The sequence below is a fragment of the Amblyraja radiata genome, chromosome 45, assembly GCF_010909765.2.
Source record: "Amblyraja radiata isolate CabotCenter1 chromosome 45, sAmbRad1.1.pri, whole genome shotgun sequence".
In the NCBI taxonomy this organism is placed as follows: domain Eukaryota; kingdom Metazoa; phylum Chordata; class Chondrichthyes; order Rajiformes; family Rajidae; genus Amblyraja; species Amblyraja radiata.
Window position 1 is genome coordinate 7563003 of NC_046000.1, and position 21978 is coordinate 7584980.

Consider the following 21978-nt stretch of genomic DNA (forward strand, 5'->3'; position numbering starts at 1 on the left):
ATTAATCAATATCACACAATGGGAATATGTTCAGCCGGTGAACCCGGGTAATGTGGAACGTGCTGGTTTTCAGCGAGGAAACGACAATGCCCACGTTCGAGGAGCGATGTTGAAGAGGCGTGACACTGATCTGACCGTGGATGCAAGGACCGACGTAATGGGTGGAGGCACAGTGACGCAACTGACTTGGTCAACACGGGAGTGTCATGGGCCATCACAGAGGGGAGGTGGGGATCTGGGTGGAGCTACGGATTTCCTAGATAATCTCAACGCTGCATGCGCACTGAAATTAGATTGAGAGGAGATTTCACCAACTCCTTTAGCTGTTTCCTGAAATTAGTCTGGGTCACGGCGTAAAGGGCAGTGTTTGTGCAACAGCTCAGGAGCTGCAGCATTGAGCCCAGTTCTCGTACAGAATCTGGTGGCCGCAGAATCGCATAGGAGCAAAAATGCAGTCGGTTCCACATTGAATACACTGTAAACAGTACCCATAACAGGATGAAATTCCCCGAGACCACGAGCAGTAAAATTAGGGGTTTCCTGCGTTTCTCCATTTCTGGGTCTCTGGGACTCTCCCCACCGATGGGACCCCGGAGCCTCCCGCGGGCTCTGCTGGCGATAAATACATGTCTGATGGTTAAAACGTTAAGCAGGACCACCAGCACCAATGGGATCAGAGGGGTCAGGATATAATGAAGGAACTCGACTGATGCCCAGACCACTGACCTAAGGGCACCTGGCGCCCCCACACAAAACCAAGGGGCATTATACCTATGATATTTCGCTGTGAGCATGAAATACCAAAATATGTTCTTTAAACAGCTCAGCACGACTACTGTCCCCACAACCACGGCAGCTGTTCTCGCGGTACAATATTTACTTTTCAGCTTCTGACAACAAATAGCGACAAACCGATCAAACGTGAACGTGACCGTGAACCACACAGAACAGTCGGTGGTCGCATAAAGCAGGACAGCGTGGATATTACACACGGGGAGGTTCCCCAAGAACACAATAAGATGATGGAAAGTAATTGGTATCTGCCTCAGTATCAGGTCAATGACAACGACCAGTAGGTCCGCCGTCGCCATGGCGACCAGATAGATAGTGATTTCTTTCGAGAGACCGCACTTTCCACGGGACAGGACCACGATTGTCACCACGTTCACTGCCGGGAATAGAATAAACAGGGATTTAAAATACAGAAACATAGATATATAGAAAATGGGTGCAGGAGTAGGCCATTCGGCCCTTCGAGCCTGCACGCCATTCAATATAATCATGGCTGATCATCCAACTCAGTATCCTGTACCTGCCTTCTCTCCATACCCCCGATACATTTAGCCACAAGGGCTACATCCAACTCCCTCTTAAATATAGCCAATGAACTGGCAGAGAATTCCAGAGATTCACCACTCTTTGTGTGAAAAATGTTTTTCTCATCTCGGGCCTAAACTGTGATCCCTTGTTCTGGACTTCCCAAACATCGGGAACAATCTTTCTGCATCTAGCCTGTCCAGCCCCTTAAGAATTTTAAAGTTTCTATAAGATCCCCCCTCAATCTTCTAAATTCTAGCGAGTACAAGCCGAGTCTATCCAGTATTTCTTCATATGAAAGTCCCGACATCCCAGGAATCAGTCTGGTGAACCTTCTCTGCACTCCCTCTATGGCAATAATATAATATGGGCAAGATTTAAATGGTGTTTCTGTATTGAACAATAAAGACATTATCATTTCCTGGAAATACGTTGCAGTGAATGGTTTTGTTGCAATTAATCGCAGCAGTAATCATAAAGAAACGTAATATGTTTCACACAGTAAAACAAGGGACGCAGCAAGCTAAATATTCCTGATGAATATACGTTTTGCAAGGTCAGAATTAAATGAGACCTGAGGGATGCCTCAAAGACACGTTGCATAAGCAAAGGTACAACATGTGTCACATATATTGATCCTGAAATTAAGTTTAGATTCCTGCTGCTAATAATGTTTTACTCCGCTATATTTGTACGTGGGCCAACAGCCAATTATCCTGGCAAGTAAGCCGAATCCTCAGGATTTGATTAGTTCACTGCCGGACATACATTTTACCATTTCGCCACTTACTTTCCTGTTTTCACATTCCTTCAAATTGCAAAAGGTCGCGCAATCACCCATGAGAATTAAAACAAATACTTCACATTCATTCACAGAGTGTTTTGAAGGAACGAGTTGAAAGCTTGGAAAAAAGTGAGAACTTGAACCGTACACTGGGAACATTGAGGTCGATGACCAAGTGCCGTGGCGCAGGGAGGAAAATAAACAACGTTCATGGCCATGTAAAACTTGAGATAGGATTGTAAATGCGGCATATTTTACAGCATGAGAAATGGTGAGACTATGAATGATTATGCGGAATGTTTAACTCTGACAGGACATGGCTGCAGAATAACAGAATAATTCATGCGATCTCAAGGGTTAGAAATTGGAAAACTTTGAAGAGACAGTAATGAACCTGCGATATAAAATTCGTCTGGGACCAAGTATTATTCTGTATACCGTGTGCTAAACAACACTGAGAAGAGAATACCAGTGACGAATCTATTGGATTTTCTGAGGAATTAAATATCAGGCCAGACAAAGGAATATCAGTTTGATATTTACTTGGATTTCAAAATACCTTTGATAAGGTTCCACACGTGAGGCTGCTAAAGGAGGGGGATAATATTAGAGGGACTATGGCAGCATGGATAAAGGTTGGCTGATATGGTAGAAGGCAAAGAATTTGAATAAAGAGAGCTTTATCTGGATGGCTGCCAGTGACTAGCGGTGTTCCGCAGGGTGTTGATACTGCGGACGCTACTCTTCCATTGTTTCGTAATGACCATATTTTCTATGTTTCTATATAATGGACGATCAGTAATGATCGCAATGAATGGCGGTGCTGGCGTGAATGGACGAATGGCCTGCTCCTGCACCTATTTTCAATGGTTCTATGTTTCTATGATTTGGATAAGGGAACGGAAGGTTTCATGGCCACGTTTGCGTATAACGCAAAGCTAGGCGGAAGGGCCCGCATTGTAGGGAAAGCAGGAAGTCTTGGGCGGGTTTGGAGAGTGAACAAATAATTGGCAGATGGAATATAGTGTAGCAAAGTGTGGAGTGATGAATTTATGGTAGTAAGAATAAAGGCATAGTTTATTTTCGAAACGGGGAGGATTCAGCAAACGGGGGTGCAATAGGACTTCGGAGAGCTGGTGCAGGATTTCCAAAGGGTTAATTTGCAAGTTGAATCGGTAGTACGGAAGGCAAATGCAATATTTCGAGTAGGCTGGAGAACAAAAAAGGTTGTAATCCTGAGGATCATAATGCCCTGCCATGACATCATTTGTAGTAATATGAGCAGTTGTGGGCCCCATATCTGAAAGTGGATGAGGGAGCAGAGGAGGTTTACAAGAAAGATCCAGCGGTTGATTGGGGCCTATATTCGCTGAGGTTTAGAGGGGTGAAGGGGGCCCTCAGTGAAGCTTACAGAATAGTGAAAGTCCTGCAATGGAGCGAATGCGTGGAGCGTGTTTCAATTATTTGGAAAGTGTTGCACAAATGGAGATATAATAAAAGAATGCACCTTTGGAAAGTAGATGAGGACAGACTTCTTTCGTCAGAGTGTAGTGAATCTGTTTAATTTATTGCCACAGATGGCTGTGGAGCGGATCATTGGATATTTTTAAGGTGGAGATGGACAGGTACACGTGTAGTACTGGTGTCAAGGGCTATAGAGAGAATGCAGGAACATGAGGTTGAGCGAAAAAGATAAACCAGACAAGATTGTATGATGGAGTAAACTCGATGGGCTGAATGGCCTAATTCTGCTGCTATGACCTATGAAAGGATTGAAGGAGGTTGAGAACGGTTCACTGCTCTGGCCCTGCTGACGTGGAATCCATTAAATTGTAATATTTAAAATATGAACTATTGGTTGGAAGAAATGGACCAGCGACCAGACTGGTTAAAGATGGAAAAGGAAGACTGTTTACCCTTTGAAATTGGTTCGATTCTGTTTGCTTCCACAAAATGGAACCAAAAAACCTATAGTGAAACCCCTATAATATACAGTGGTATATGAATTTGGAAACAATTAAAACATACTTTAAAATTGGATAATTTATCACTCTTTCTTCCCATTGTAAATAACCCTTCATTTAAACCTTCTATGTTGGATCATTTCTCACAAAGGAAAAATTATGGAATTAAAAATATGGGACATCTCTATAGGAAAGGCACCTTTCTCTCATTTCCGGAGTTGCAACAGGTTTATAGATTTCACTCAACTGACTTTTTCAGGTATTTAGAACTTAGAGAATATGTTCAATCAAATACGCAAGACTATAGAACTAGAGATCCAGAAACTCTTGATGAATGTTTGAATAAACATCCTAGTAATACAGATAAATTACTATCTCATATTTATAATATTCCGTTAGATAGTGAGGCACCACCGACGGAATTATATGGGAAAATGAACTAGGCCAACCAATAATGAAAGATATTTGGGACGAAGGTTTACAGTATATACATCAATGCTCGTTAAATGCCAGACACTCTTTAATACAATTTAAAGTATTACATAGATTACATTACTCTAAAACAAAACTAAATAGAATCTTCCCACATATCTCTCCAATTTGTGATAAATGTCAGCATTTAGAGGCTAATTTAACTCATACATTCGTAAACTGTATAAAAATCAAACATTTCTGGACGGATATTTTTAGAATAATTTCTGAAGTTGTCAACACCCAATTGGATCCCGACCCAAAACTAATAATACTAGGAATATCAGAACAAAGCCTAACACTTACAGCAAGCCAAAATAAACTTTCTCGACTATAGTATATTAATTGGGAAAAAAATAATATTAACATTTTGGTAAGGTCCTATAACCCCCACAATTAAAATGTGGATTGTGGAAATGTCGGAGAACTTACATTTGGAAAGAACTAGACTTGTCTTAACGGACAAACAATAACTTTTTGTCAGAATATGGTCTCCATTTATTGACTATTTGAAGGGTTAGATTGGTTCAGAACGGGAACCTGACTGAAGCTCGAACTCAGGATTACATGAAAAGTTATACTTTATAATTTACGAAACTATCTCCAATGTTGTATTATTAGTAAATTATTCCTTTCTTCTTAATCATGTTTTTTTTGTTTCTTATTCTCTATCTATAAAAAACCCCCAACTAGAAGCAGAGTCAATATATAACTGATAATATTAGCAATGTATGACTGGTACACATGAAATGTTTTTATTATGATATGTACTTGTTTCTAATAAAAATATATTTTTTTAAATTGCTAGCAGAAGTAGTTCAGATTAGTACCTATGGGATGCTGGAGAAGTTGTTATTTGAAGCCATTTAGAACGGAGATGAGGAAACACTTTTTCACACAGAGATTTGTGTCTGTGCAATTATCTTCCTCAGGTGGAGGCCGGTTCTCTGGAAATTTTCAAGAGAGAGCTAGATAGGGCTCTAAAAGATAGCGGAATCGGGGATATGGGGAGAAGGCAAGAACGGGATGTTGATTGTGGATGATTAACCATGATCGCATTGAATGGCGGTGCTATCTTGAAGGGCCTACTCCTGCACCTATTGTCCAGTGTCTATTGAACCCAAATCATTCGAGGTAAGAGCCGGAGATTCGTTTGTGCGATCTGCAGCCACTGGTGAATGTCACGGGCCGGTGATGGGTTCTTCACCATTAACACTGAGTATTAAGAATTTTAATACAAAAGCAAGTGAGAGGATAGCAAATATGAAGTTTGCACGAACATCTGTGGCATCGGTGGTTAGTTAATGTTGTCGTTCAGACAGTTTTCCGTTAACTACCCCGGCCATTGCCATTATACTCAGTGGCTTGTTATTACCACGGTAACCCCGATACGCGTTTGCATGAAGGCAACAAATATTGTACCTCTTGCCAACATTACAGGTATGGAACACAAATACACGTCAACGAAAAATAGCAACAGCTTTCAGCTGCAGTTAACGCATGTCGTGGAGGAGTGAATTCCATGGAGACGAAATAATTTTTACAATTCAAGGCAACCAACGAACCTCCTAATGGGAAAGTGGGGGCAGGAAGCAAACGCTAATAGCGTACAGTTGGCAGGTAGCGGTGGGCAAGTGAATTCAGCAACTGCATTGTAGTTGCCAAACGTTTGCAGAACTAATAGCTGGAGAAAATGAACAAAGACAGCAAGAAATGTGGCACAGATAACAAGATCAAATGCAAGCAGATGCTGCTTATATTATTAAACGGGAAATGAACAACTTACCCGGAACAGCAATAATGGCGAGGAGCGGATAGTAAATCACTTGGATGGTCGCAAGTGCATTGGCAAGTCGCAAATCTATCGTCAACCTGTCATAATCTGCAAAAATATATTCGGCATACCAGAAAACATTTTTACCCGTTCCAGCAACCCGTTCCGCATTTTTCATTTGGCGAGCCATTACTGTCGCAGCATACTCTCATGTTTCCAGAGATCACTCCTTCCTCTCCCCGGCGTCGAGCAGGAGATCTCAGCCAGAACCTGCGGTATCCTTCGCTCTAACGCCGTTATACCTCATTAACAGCGACGTTTATTTATTGGAGGGAGACAACGTGCGATGACACAATCAGTCCCAATGGTGATGTGCGGTAATGATATTCCACGAACACGTTGCTATGGTTACCCCTTTACGTATAGAACGCTGGAGGATTCAACATTGCTGATTCAACATGCATGTTGAAAATAAAATAACCTGTTCATCAGGACCAACAGAAACCATCTTATTTCGACCGACATCGCATTTGCACAGGGAAAAGGAGAAACAAACTTCCTCCCATATTGTACAAACACGAGTAATTTATCATTAATGTTTTATTATTATTATTATTATTATTATTATTATTATTATTATTATTATTATTATTATTATTATTATTATTATTATTATTATTATTATTATTATTATTATTATTAATATTATTAATATTATTATAATTATATTATTATTATTATTATTAATGTTTAGTGTTTTCTGAGTCCTTCGCAAGTGTAACTGTATGTCATGTTGTTACTTGTGGGCAGAGCACCAAGGCAAATTCCTTGTATGTGAATATTTGGCCAATAAACTTACTTACTTATTTTCAACGTCGCACGTGGAGCACAGCAGCAGCGAGAGATTTGCAAAAGGAGCGGGTTGTTTGTCTAACTGCTACGCATGACAGCTCATACGAAAAGGGAAATGTAGGTGGGCAGCGCGTATTGGCCGTGATGGAAGCTGCTATGTGAGGTGCAGATTCATTTTAGAAGGCAATTGTAGTACTTTGGCTCAGAACGTAGTTCAGTAGAGTTTATGAACAGTCCTTCCAGCTCACAACGCCTGTGCAGAACATGAGGTGCAAACCTGTTCTTATCTGCCTGCACATAATCAATACCTCTCCATTCCATGTTTATCATCATGGCTATCCAGAAAGCTATTAAATGCCACTGCCGTACTGATCGCATCACAACCCCTGACAGTGCGCGCGTCGCTCACATTTCTCATCGTTAAAAAATTTATCCCGCATTTCCTTTAAACACTGCCCTTAAATCTATATCCTCCAGAATTTGTCATTTCCATCCTGCAAAACGCTGTGACTGTCTACCTTATCTTTGCTTTTCATGGTTTTTTATACATCCAGTAGTTCTCCCCTCAACCACTGGCGCCCCAGGGAATACAACGTAAGTCTGTCCAAATCCATTTGTTTCTATTTCTATTTAATCCCGTTATCACTCAGGGAAACCGCGTCTGCATCATTTTCTGAGCCTTCACATCCATCCTGTACTGGGGTGAAAAAAACTGTAAACAATATTACAAATGGGGCCTATCGAAAGGCTTTTATTTCTGATTCCACACTTCCACATGCTTACCCTCAGAACCTCGAGCAATGAGGTGTCGGAATTTTTGAAAATTACAGGGAGGATGAGTACTTGGTACAAAGGTCTTACTTAAGGGGGTGACATGGTGTGAAAATATCCAGCATTGGGTACTTAAGAATATTGCTGGGGCAATAAGTCGATTGATCATGGCGCATAGAGTCCACTGCACAGCTCGTTTAGTTAAAATAAACATTGCACCAGTGTAATTAAACTGATCAGGATTTCTGACATTTATGGCGCCAATTTGTATGCAAATGGCGAGTTTTTTTTTAAGTAACAGGGAGCATAACGTTAAATATAATTCCGGGGAATGGCAGAGGTGAATGTTTACAGAGACGATGAGAGATGACTCATTTCAAAATTGTAGAATCTACATGTAACCATGTTGTTGTGAGAAAATAAAAATGCAATAGGTACTGTGAATCTTTGAAACACTTTGGGTCTTCTCCGAGTATGAACACTGCGCACTGTTAAGACATTCAACAAACCGATTTGTTCGATAAACTCAACACAGATCTACGAGAAGTTAGAAGCTATTACCGGTAACTATAAACGGAAGGAAGACAAGGAGATGTTTCAGGATGTGGTGAAACCGATTGGCTGATGCGTGTTTATTTCAACGCGAGTTTTCGCGTGCAAAACAGAGCCTGCATCAGCGAGGATTTAGAGCCTGCTTTGGTGCTTGGGACTATTAACCTCTCACTTCTGAGGTCTGAGGTCCCCACCTGCTTTAAAAGGGCATCAATTATATCAGTGACCAAGAAGAGTAAGGTGACGTGCCTCAATTACTATCGACCAGTGGCACTAACGCCGGTGGTGATGAAGTGCTTTGAGAGGTTGATCAACAAAAACTCATATGTCAGGCTGTTATTCATCGATTACAGCTCGGCATTTAACACAATCATCCCCTCCAAGCTGGCTACCAAACTCGCAGAACTGTGTCTCTGCGCATCCCTCTGCAATTGGATCCTCGACTTCCTCATTCACAGACCACAGTCTGTTCGTATTGGTGGAAATGTGTCAGGCTCGATAACAATCAGCACGGGAGCACCTCAAGGCTGCGTGCTCAGCCCCCTGCTGTACTCACTCTATACTCATGACTGCGCAGCCAGTCACAGTGCGAACTCCATCATCAAGTTCGCTGACCACACCACTGTTGTGGGGCGTATCACTGATGGGGATCAGTCAGAGTATAGAAGAGAGATCGAGCAACTGTCCATATGGTGCCAGCGCAATAACCTGGCCCTCAACACTAGCAAAACCAAGGAACTGATTGTGGACTTTGGAAGGAGGCGGGGGACCCACAGCCCCATTTATATGAAAGTGTCAAGAGCTTCAAATTCCTGGGCATGCACATCTCTGAAGGTCTTTCCTGGTCCGAGAACACTAATGCAATTATCAAGAAAGCTCATCAGCGCCTCTACTTCCTGAGAAGATTACGGAGAGTCGGTTTGTCAAGGAAGACTCTCTCTAACTTCTACAGGTGCACAGTAGAGAGCATGCTGACCGGTTGCATCGTGGCTTGGTTCGGCAATTTTAGCGCCCTGGAGATGAAAGACTACAAAAAGTAGTAAACACTGCCCAGTGCAGTTGGAAATGCAAAATGTCACCTCCTCTATGCGGACACAGTGGATTGTTATATACTTTATTTACTGACCGGGATCGATTGTGCTTACGTTCGGGGATAGTCCCTAAACTGTGTGCAAAAAAATGTATTTCACTCTAACTGCTACGAGTGGCAACAAAGACACCACTAAACCACTGAACCATTGCAATCATGTATAGTCTTTTCGTGAACTGGATAGCACGCAACAACATACGTCTCAGTGTTAATAGAATCATAGAAACATAGAAAATAGGTGTCGGAGGAGGCCATTCGGCCCTTCCAGCCAGAAATCCCACCCCCCCCCCCGGTCCTTCTCTCTTCCCTAAAACACGGCTGACATCGTACTGGCTCCTCTCCAGCGCCTTCCCATCCACGTACAGTTTATAATATATAGTGTTCACAATTGGCAAATTGTCGATCCCCAAGCTTTGGAGATCTGCAGTATTTAAGAAGGAACTGCAGATGCTGGAAAATCGAAGGTACATAAAAATGCTGGAGAAACTCAGCGGGTGCAGCGGCATCTATGGATCACAGAGGTGTGTGTGGGGGGGGGGGGGGCGGGAAGTTAGAGGGGAGATTGTGAAACTGTCTCCGGAGAGAGGAGGAGAACCTCTTCAAAGTAGGCATACCTTGAGGAGATTTCGCAGTGCAGTAGACAAATTGTTTATGAAGGAACTGCAGATACACACAACTACATCGACGATTGCTTTGGTGCCAACTCCTGCACCCACACACAACTGACTGACTTCATCCACTTCACCACTAACTTCCATCCGGCACTCAAATACACCTGGACCATTTCCGACACTTCCCTACCATTCCTTGACCTCACTGTCTCCATCGCAGGTGATACACTTCTGACCAACATCCACCATAAACCTTCTGACTACCATGGCTATCTGGACTACACTTCTTCCCACCCTTCTTCCTGTAAGGACTCCAGCCCCTACTCCCAATTCCTCCGTCTACGCCGCATCTGCTCCCAGGATGAGGCGTTCCACACCATGGCATCTGAAATGTCCTCATTCTTCAGGGAACGGGGGTTCCCCTCCTCCACCATATATGAGGCTCGCACCAGGGTCTCTTCCATACCCCGCAACACTGCTCTCTCTCCCCCTCCCCATCCCCCCACTCGCAACAAGGGCAGAATCCCTTGTCCTCACCTTTCACCCCACTAGCCGTCACATACAACTCCGTCAGTTTCGCCACCTCCAACATGACCCCACATCTTCCTATCGCCCCCCCCCATTTCTGCCTTCCGCAAAGACCACTCCCTCCGTAACTCCCTTGTCAATTCATCCCTTCCCTCCCGTACCACCCCCTCCCCGGGCACTTTCCCTTGCAACCGCAAAAGATGCTACACTTGTCGCGTTACATCCCCCCTCGACTGCATTCAAGGACCCAAGCAGTCGTTCCAGGTGCGACAGAGGTTCACCTGCATCTCCTCCAATCTCATCTATTGCATCCGCTGCTCTAGGTGTCAGCTGAACTACACCGGTGAGACCAAGCGGAGGATTGGCGATCGTTTCGCCGAACACCTCCGCTCGGTCCACAATAACCAACCTGACCTCCTGGTGGCTCAGCACTTCAACTCCCCCTCGCATTCCGTATCCGACCTCTCTGTCCTGGGTCTCCTCCATGGCCAGAGCGAGCAACACCGGAAATTGGAGGAACAGCATCTCATATTCCGCTTGGGGAGTCTGCATTCTGGGGGCAAGAACATTGAATTATCCCAATTTTGTTGGCCCTTGCTGTCTCCTCCTATTCCTATCTCTCCCTCAGCCCTCGGGCTCCTCCTCCTCATTTTTCCTTTATTCATAGAAATTCAAATATTATTCATTCACTTATCCACTCCTGTTTTAAGAAGGGAATTCCAATATTCGCTTCGTCGTGGGCGTTGGTTTACATGAGAAACAATGTACATGTGACAGAGCTTCCAAGAATTCGGCAGGAGCCAACAGTGGAATTGTATGTTAATTCGACCCAGTGTGCAGCCTGGAACCACAGGAAATAAATTATGTGTTTACTCTGGAGCAGACAACCAAAGGCCCATCAAAAGTTACACTCACACGCCGGTAATTTGGAACCGACTTGCTGATCCCGTAATCGGCAGGCTTCGAACCTGCGCGGTGAAACCCCAATGGATTTCTAGTCCATCGCCTTAACCACTCGGCCACGAATACTGCGGTCTCAACAATTCTGCTCCAATAAGGAAATGTTTGACGACAATCGAGGACGGACAGGGACGACACTGATCCCGGAATCAGAGAAACGGGACTGTTCCTGAATTATAGTTTGAAATGTCACCATGTCTGGGATGGCCGTGTGATGAGGGAGAGGCAGAGTTAAAGTTTAGGTCGATGGTGTTTCACCCTGAATTCCGTGTGGGCAGTTGGATGGATGGAATCTTAATCATAGCGGGACAAGGTGTGTCTACCCCATCACACCAGCAGCACAGACAACTTGTTACTCCCAAGCACCGAATATGGGTATCAGCATCAGAGGCAGCGGTTATTGATCGCGCCCAGCTGCCCAAGATGATATGGTTCCAGGTTGCTGTATCGGACCGCTGTGCACAGTGTGGTACCCCCATCGGGCTGTCAATGAGGGTACCAGGGCTCTCACATGGAAGCCCGGCAGCACTAGTGTTGTACATTAACGTAGATGATGAATTGTCCCCTATACTCACTGATTGGTTTCTGTTGGACTGGAAGTCGATGATCCAGTTGCAGAGGTGTGTGCTGACTACAAGTCCCGCAAGTCTGGTGATAAGCTTGGGTTGTATAATGGTACTAAATACAGGGTTACATTCTATGAACCAGTGTCAGTTTTAGTTGTCTCTCTTATCCAGGTGGTTCAAGGATGAGTTTGGGCTACGAAGTCGTCCGTGGAGCTTTTGTGGTGATAGGCGAACTGCAGTGGGTCAAGAATGCTGGTTAGAATTCGTTCCATAACTAGCGGCCTGCGGAGCTCCAGCTGGCGCGTCGTCCGGAGCCTGGGATCCCTCGTTCGGGACCCCGGAGGAGAAGAGATCTGACCGCCGACCCGCGGCCTACTACTACCGCGGGCGCGGCGGGGACTTACCATCCAGAGTGGGATGATGATGGCAATCTTGAAACAGGTGGTACCTCAGAACGGAGTAGGGAGAGATTAAAAATGTCCGCGAATATTCCCGCTAACAGGTCTGCGCAGCTACTAAGGGCAAGACTATGAACTTCTTCTGGGCCTGTGTGTGTATGTTTGCGTGTGTATCTATATACACACACGCACACGCACACGCACACGCACACGCACACGCACACGCACACGCACACGCACACGCACACGCACACACACACACACACACTCACACACACACACACACACACACACACACACACACACACACACACGCGCGCGCACACACACACACACACACACACACACACACACACACACACACACACACACACACACACACACACAACCATTATTTCGTTCTACTAGACCACGACTCAATTTTGTAAACTATGTTAGATTTGACTATTTGCCCTTTCACCGGCACCTGCGAATTGTTCACCTAAACGCAATAAATCATAGTGACACGTCATCGGCCTGGAAAATTGGCCCAAAACAGTCGCTTTACAACCTGCACGAGGTTCTGGTGTTTCGGTTCCTATTTAGAGATATAGCGTGCAAAGGCTTTGCGGCGCGAAAAAATACTTTGCATCCCAACTCGTCAGATTAAACGAAATTGCCCACCCGTGCTATTACCACTTATCCCCGCCTGCGATAATTCAATCCCAGCCTTTCCTATCCCCATAACTATCTAAATTGTATTTTAAATTATGTTTTATCTAACCCTTCCGCATCTGCCTTTTACTTTCTTTCTCTGTTCTCTGTGATAAACGTTTGTTCATCCGGTCTTTTAATTATTTATTCCTCTCCTTAACCCTATGGAACAGATCAAAAAGCAGGAATCGCAGCACTATGTATCATAAGAGAGGGACGAACAACGTAATGAAATGACTTGCTCAGTGTTTGCAGCATTTGCGTCTGTTGGTCTATAACGTACCGAAACCTCGTGGCTGTAAATGTATGCGGCAAGAAGTATTTACAGCGTTTGTAAACGTTCACCGACGGACAATTCAATTCAATTCAATTCAATTCAATTCAATTCAATTCAATTCAATTCAACTTTAATGTCATTGCACAAATACTGAGTATGGGTACAACGAAATGCAGTTTTGCGTCTGTCCGTAGTAGTGCAATATAGAAATTAAAAAAAAAAAAAAAAAAAGGGGATACAGAATAATAAAAAATACAGAATAATTAAACAATGGGGACGGAGGGACCGGAGGAATCTATCGGCGGGACTCCGAGTTCAGCAATGCGACGGTATGATTGTAGAAGCTGTTCCTCATCCTACTGGTACGAGACCTGAGGCTCCTGTACCGCCTCCCTGATGGGAGGAGGGCAAACAGTCCATGGTTGGGGTGGGAGGGGTCTTTAATGATCTTCCCAGCTCGTTTCAGACACCGTTTTCGGTGGAGGGCATCCATGGCAGGGAGCGGGGCACCGATGATGTGCTGCGCGGTTTTCACCACCCGTTGTAGTGCCTTCCTGTCCGCAACAGTGCAGCTGCTGTACCATACCGTGAAGCAGGCGGTCAGGATGCTCTCGATGGTACACCTGTAGAAGTTGGTCAGGATCTGGGGGGACAGGTGGGCTTTCTTGAGCCTCCTCAAGAAGTAAAGGCGCTGCTGTGCCTTTTTGATCAGCTTGGAGGTGTTGAGGGACCAGGACAAATCCTCCGAGATGTGTACCCCGAGGAATTTGTAGCTGGAGACGCGCTCCACCTCAGTCCCGTTTATGTGGATGGGGGTATGTCTGCCCCCTCTGACCTTCCTGAAGTCGACAATAAGTTCCTTCGTCTTCTTGGAGTTGAGGACGAGGTTATTATTGGCACACCAGGTTGTCAGGTGCTGGACCTCCTCTCGGTAGGCTGACTCATCGTTGTCACTGATCAGTCCTACCACCGTGGTGTCGTCAGCAAACTTAATGATGGCGTTGGATCCGTACTTAGGGATGCAGTCGTGGGTGAAGAGGGAGTAGAGGAGAGGGCTGAGCACACAGCCCTGTGGCACGCCGGTGTTCTGTGTTATAGTGGTGGAGGTGAGGTTGTTGACCCTAACAGACTGTTGGTGAGGAAATCCAGTGTCCAGTTGCAGAGGGAGGTGGAGATGCCAAGCCCGCTGAGTTTGGCGATCAAGCTGGCGGGGATGACAGTGTTGAAAGCGGAGCTGAAATCAATGAACAGCAACCTGATGTAGGAGTTGTTGTTGTCCAGGTGGGTCAGGGCAGAGTGTAGGGCCGCCGATATGGCGTCCTCTGTAGACCTGTTGGCCCGGTAGGCAAACTGATGGGGGTCCAGTGTGGGGGGGGGGGCTGGCTTTGAGGTGAGCCAAGATCAGCCGCTCAAAGCACTTAGCAATGACAGGGGTGAGTGCCACTGGGCGGAAATCGTTGAGGCTCCCTGTGGCTGACTGTTTGGGCACTGGCACGATGGTTGATGTCTTGAGGCAAGTGGGGACAACACCCTGGGCCAGTGAGTGATTGAAAATGTCGGTAAAGACTTGGGATAGTTGTCCAGCACATGCCCTAAGCACCCGGCCAGGGATGCCATCGGGGCCGGCAGCTTTGCGCTCATTCACCTTGCTCAGTGCATCTTGTACAGCAGAGGTGGAGAGACTGAGGGGTTGTTCATTTGGGGGTGGAGCAACTTTGATGGCTGGGGTTTTGTTATCTCGGTCAAAGCGAGCATAGAAATGGTTTAGCTCGTCAGGAAGGGTGGCGTTGTCTGGGGGAGGGTGTTAACCGCGAAACCGACAAACCGCGAAGCCTGTAAAATATAAGTTTCTGCCCAGGCTTGAACTGGGGACCTTTCGAGTTTAAAGAGATCATGATATCCGCTACACCACAGAAAACTTGAATCGTCAATTCACGATCTTGTCTCCTCTTCTACGCTTCTGAGCATTAACAGAAGGTACACAAAAATGCTGGAGAAACTCAGCGGGTGCAGCAGCATCAATGGAGCGAAGGAGATAGGCAATGTTTCGGGCCGAAACCCTTCTTCAGACTGATAGGGGGTGAGGGGAGTCGGTGAGAAGAAACGAAAAAAGGAGAAGGAGCCAGAGGGCTTAGGTAGGAAGGGGAGGAGACAGCAAGGGTTAACTGAATTGTGAGAATTCAATGTTCATGCCACCAGGATGCAGCCTACCCAAGCGGAATATGAGGTGCTGTTCCTCCAATTTACGGCGTTGCTCACTCTGGCCGTGGAGGAGGCCCAGGACAACAGAAGGTTGTTGTCTCCACAGTAGTTATAAACTCGACTACATCAAGCAATCAGCACAAACTCTGATCCATCATTCATCTCCTATCGGTCCATGTGGGTGCACAGTGCTGTGCAAAGAAAGCAAGCAAGTGCGAGCTCTGTCATTCTGGATGATGACGGTCTCTTCTGGCTAACCATCCACAGTTTGCGGATAACTCAACGGCAGACCTGATGCTCCATCCCACCCGAGAACTTAGGACCCGTTGATCTGATTGTTAGGTTGAACACGTCATCGTGTCCCGTCAGATCATGCTGAGCGGCAGAACTGATCACTTGCCCCTCTGTGGAAAGAACACATTCCGATGATATTTAGGCGAATAATAATATCCAGACCGGTGTTCTTTTGCGAAGATTAATAATGTTATATAATTATATAATTATTTCCGTTCCCACAAGAGGATTTTTATTTGCAGCAAGTTTCCTCGTTTACACTCATCTCGGTGACATCACGTACCAGCCATCAGTTTCTGATAGAAAGCGGATTGATGTGTTTACTCCGGTGACACAATGGGAATAATAACTATCAGTATTAATAGATTTAAACGTACGCAGGCCACTGGATAGAGATTGGCTTTTACCCATTGTGTGAAGTGACGTGATGTCAATCAAATGAGCCATATCCTATTACTTCTCTGCGCGTGGGATTACAGCTAAAAATCTAAGCATGTATCGATGCTGCCTCACCCGCCGAGCTTCTCCAGCACTTTTGTCTACTTTCGATTATCCAGCACCTGCAGTTCCTTCTTAATCATTCATCAATGCTCACGTGAGCGACTGGTGAGCCGTTCGCCGTTCCTCGTGACGTAACTCGTCGTTGGCTGGGGATTTTTTACTTTTCAGGAGTAATGGAAAACGAATCATTTACAATCACGCGTACGGAATAATTTAGGGAGTAATGAAGGAACTTGCCTAGAATACTGAATAGCCATCGGGCGGATGATCTTATAGAAACATATAAAATTATAAAAGGACTGGACAAGCAAGATACAGGAAAAATGTTCCCAATGTTGGGCGAGTCCAGAATGAGGGGCCACAGTCTTGGAATAAAGGGGAGGTCATTTAAGACTGAGGTGAGAAAAAACGTTTTCACCCAGAGAGTTGTGAATTTATGGAATTCCCTGCCACAGAGGGCAGTGGAGGCCAAGTCACAGGGTGGATTCAAGAGAGAGTTAGATAGCGCTCTAGGGGCTAGTGGAGTCAAGGGATATGGGGAGAAGGCTGGCACGGGTTATTGATAGGGGATGATCAGCCATGTTCACAATGAATGGCGCTGCTGGCTCGAAGGGCCGACTGGCCTCCTCGTGCACCTGTTTTCTATGTTTCTATGTTTCTAAATACCATGGGATAGGCAAATCTGGCTGCGGGCCATTTTGACACAAATGGAAGAGAGATCTGAAAGTGTGTAGGAAGGAACTGCAGATGCTGGTTTAAACCGAAGATAGACACAAAAAGTTGGAGTACCTCAGCGGGACAGGCAGCATCTCTGAAGATAAGGAATGGGTGACGTTTCGAGTCGATACCCTTCTTCAGATAGGAAAATGTTGGCATAGCAAAATAGAAGGAAAATTGAAGAAATGCGCTGCGAGCTGCCGTATATATTAATTACGGATAACAGGAAAGGACAAAATGTGGCCGTACGAAACCTCCTCATAATTGGTGCAGACGGCAATGTCGTCTCATTATCCACAATTTGTCCTTGTCAACCGTGCTAAAACACAATGCAATATCAGCCATGCACTAGCATTTGGTGGCCCTGCACTCTGCTTGAAGTGGCATGAAACTGCACTTGAGTTTGGTGGCCCTGCACCCAGCTTGAAATGGAATTTCAAGGTATAGCCGTGAGTCAACTGCACGCCCACCAGCCGTGAGTGAGTGAGCTGCCAGCACATCAGTCTTGAGTAACTGAGCTGTCACCCCAAGAATCCATTTGGCCCACAATGTCCAGAATAGCCCTCTGGAAACCAGTCCCAAACGGCTAGTATGGACAAAGTGGGCCGAATGGATTCTTGGGATGGCAGCTCAGTCACTAATGCCAGGCAGCTCAGTTACTGAGACCTGGCATTACAGTCACTCGGACCTGGCAGGCTGTCAGCTGAGAAACGCCAGAAATTCTGCCCAAAACAGGTGACAGGCTCTGTGAGAGAGAAGGGGAGAGGATGGACTGAATGGATTATTGGGCTGACGGGCTGGAAGTTCACTTGCTCACGGCTGGTGGGCTGGCAGTGCAGTTACTCACGGCTGGTGGGCTGGCAGTTCAGTCACTGACGGCTGGTGGGCTGGCGGTGCAGTCACTCACGGCTGGTGGGCTGGCAGTTCAGTCACTCACAGGTGATAGGCTGGCAGTATCCTTAACAAAATCGCAAACCATACATGGGCTTTGAATTACATTTTACTCAGATGCAAGCCAAGGAATGGCATATTTGTTAGCTGTTAATTGGACATAATCAACCTCAGCAAATTGACAATATCCTATTGAAAGGGACAGACAGAGAGAGAAAGAGAGAGAGAGAGAGAGAGAGAGACAGACAGACAGAGAGAGATCGCCAGCAGAGAGGGAGGGAGAGGGAGGAGAGAGGAGAGAGAGAGAGAGAGAAGAGAGAGAGGAGAGAGAGAGAGAGAGAGAGAGTAGAGAGAGAGAGAGATAGAGAGATAGGAGAGAGAGAAGAGAGAAGAGAGATAAGAGCGACATCTGAGAGACGATGAGAGAGAGAGCTATACCTACGAGAGCTAGATCTTCTGGGAGTCGGAGTCTGAGGGATGCTCCTATGAGCGATAAGACTGAGAGTGGTGCCAGAGAGAGATTAGTTGGTCGAGTATAGAGGGTTGCACAACAGCGTAGTATAGAGAGATAGATTGGGCAAGAGAGAGAGAGAGAGAGAGAGAGAGAGAAGAATTAATCAATTTCACTCAATGGGAATATGTTCAGCCGGTGAACCCGGGTAGTGTGGAACGTGCGGGCTTTCAGCCCTGAAACGACAATGCCCACGTTCGAGGAGCGATGTTGAAGAGGCGTGACTCCGATCTGACCGTGGATGCAGGGACCGACGTAATGTGTGGAGACATAGTGACGCAACTGACTTGGTCAACACGGGAGTGACATGGGCCCTCACAGAGGGGAGGTGGGGATCTGGGTGCAGCTACGGATTTCCTAGATCATCTCAACGCTGCAAGCGCCCTGCAATTAAATTGAGGGGAGATTTCACCAACTCCTTTAGCTGTTTCCTGAAATGAGTCTGGGTCACGGCGTAAAGGGCAGTGTTTGTGCAACAGCTCAAGAGCTGCAGCATTGAGCCCAGTTCTCGTACAGAATCTGGTGGCAGCGGAATCGCAGCGAAGGAATTATCCAGTCGCACCCAGATTGAATACACTGTAAACAGTACCCATAACAGGATGAAATTCCCCGAGACTACGAACAGTAAAATTAGGGATTTCCTGCGTTTCTCCATCTCCGGGTCTCTGGGACTCTCCCCACCGATGGGACCCCGGAGCCTCCCGCGGGCTCTGCTGGCGACTAATACATGTCTGATGGTTAAAACATTAAGCAGGAAAACCAGCACCAATGGGATCAGAGGGGTCAGGATATAATGAAGGAGCTCGATTGATCCCCAGACCACTGACCGATAGGCACCTGGTGCCCCCCTACAAAACCACGGGAAATTAAAAACATTATATTCCGTTGTGAGCATGAAATACCAAAATATGTTCTTTAAACAGCTCAGCACGACTACTGTCCCCACAACCACGGCAGCTGTTCTCGCGGTACAGTATTTACTTTTCAGCTTCTGACAACAAATAGCGACAAACCGATCAAACGTGAACGTGACCGTGAACCAGACAGAACAGTCGGTGGTCGCATAAAGCAGGACAGCGTGGATATTACACACGGGGAGGTTCCACAAGAAAACAATACGATTCTGAAATACAATTGGTAACTGCCTCAGTATCAGGTCAATGACAACGACCAGTAGATCCGCCGTCGCCATGGCGACCAGATAGAGAGTGACTCCTTTGGAGAGACCGCACTTTCCACGGGACAGGACCACGATTGTCACCACGTTCACTGCCAGGAATGGAACAAACAGGGATTTAAAAGATCAGATTGAAACGGGGTTTCTGCATTGACAAAATAAAGACATTATCATTTCCTGGAAATACGTTGTAGTAAATGTTTTTTTTGCAATTAATCGCAGAAGAATTCGTAAAGAAACGTAATATTTGGCACAAAGTTAAACAAGGGACGCAGCAAGTTAAATATTCCAGATGAATATACGTTTTTTGCAAAGTTAGAATTAAATAAGAACTGAGGGATGCCTCAAAGACACATTCTTTAAGCAAAGATACAACACATGTCACAAATATTGATCATGAAATTAAGCTCAGATTCCTGCTGCGAATGACTTTATTCTCACGAATTACTTTATTCTTTATTCTCACAATTAAATTGGTGAGCAGGAGGAATCCCAGGATCTGATTAGTTCACTGCCGGACATAAATTTTACCCTTTCGCCACTTATTTTTCTATTATCAGGTTCCTTCAAATTGCAAAAGGTCGCGCACTCATTCATTAGAACTAAAACAAATTAAACTTCACATTCATTCACAAATGATTCGAAGGAAAGAGTTGAAAGCTTGGAAAAAGTGACACCTTGAACAAGATTGTGTACGTCTTATAGAAACGTACACAATTCTTAAGGTGTTGGACAGGCTAGATGCAGGAAGATTGTTCCCGATGTTGGGGAAGTCCAGAACAAGGGGTCACAGTTTAAGGATAAGGGGAAGTCTTTTAGAACCGAGGTGAGAAAAACATTTTTCACACAGAGAGTGGTGAATCTCTGGAAATTTCTGCCACAGAAGGTAGTTGAAGCCAATTCATTCGCTATATTTAAGAGGGAGTTAGATGTGGTCCTTGTGGCTAAGGGGATCAGGGGGTATGGTGAGAAGGATACTGAGTTCGATGATCAGCCATGATCATACTGAATGACGTTGCAGGCTCGAAGGGCCGAATGGCCTACTCCTGCACCTATTTTCTACGTGTCTATGTTTCTAAAACCTTATTCGTAGTAGGAGACGGAGGGTGAAGCCTGAGAATTGTTTGTGCGACCAACGGTAAATGATTACTGGTAGATGACAGGGATCGGTGATGGGATCTTCGCCATTTGCGCTGAGTGTTAAGTATTTTAATACGAAAGCAAGCGAAAGGATAGCAAATCTGAAGTTTGCAAGAAAATCTGTGGCATCGGTGGTAAGGTAATCCTGTCGTTCACACAGTTTTCCGTTAACTTCCCAGCCATTGTTATTATACTCAGTGGCTCAATACGCACTTGCATTAAGGCAATAAATTTTCGACCTCTACAGATATGATACACAAATGCATGTCAACGAAAAATACTAACAGCTTTCAGCTGCAGTTATCGCATGTCGTGGAGGAGTGAATTTTATGGAGACGAAAAACAATTAGCAATTCAAGGCAACCAACAGGAAAGTGGCGGATAGCAAGCAAACGCTAATAGCGTACAGGTGGCAGGTAGTGGTGGGCAAGTGAATTCAGCAACTGCATTGTAGTTGCCAAAGGTTTGCAGAACTAATAGCTGGAGAAAATGAACAAAGACTGCAAGAAATGTGGCACAGATAACAAGATAAATTGCAATCATATGCTGTTTATATTATTAAACTGGAAATGAATAACTTACCAGGAACAGCAATAATGGCGAGGAGCGGATAGTAAATCACTTGAATGGTAGCAAGTGCATGCGTAAGTCGGAAATCTACCGTCAACCAGTCATAATTTGCAAAAATATATTCGGCAAACCAGAAAACATTTTTATCCGTTCCAGCAACCCGTTCCGCATTTTTCACTTGGCGAACCATTATTGTCGCAGCACACTCTCCTGTTTCCAGAGAATGCTCCTACCTCTCCTCGACTTAGAGCAGGAGATCTCAGCCAGAACACTGCGGTATCCTTCTCTCTAACGCCGTTATACCTCATTAACAGCGACGTTTATTTATTGGAGGGAGATAACTTGCGATGACACGATCAGTCCCGAA

The 21978-nt window shown here is 45.3% G+C and overlaps 1 non-coding gene across 1 annotated transcript; it reads right to left on the reverse strand.

The window, feature by feature from the left end:
* Positions 1-11661: 11661 nt before the first annotated feature.
* On the reverse strand, positions 11662-11743 carry trnas-aga. The gene has a single exon. It is a non-coding gene; the product is annotated as a tRNA-Ser (tRNA).
* Between the last annotated feature and the right edge of the window lie 10235 nt (positions 11744-21978).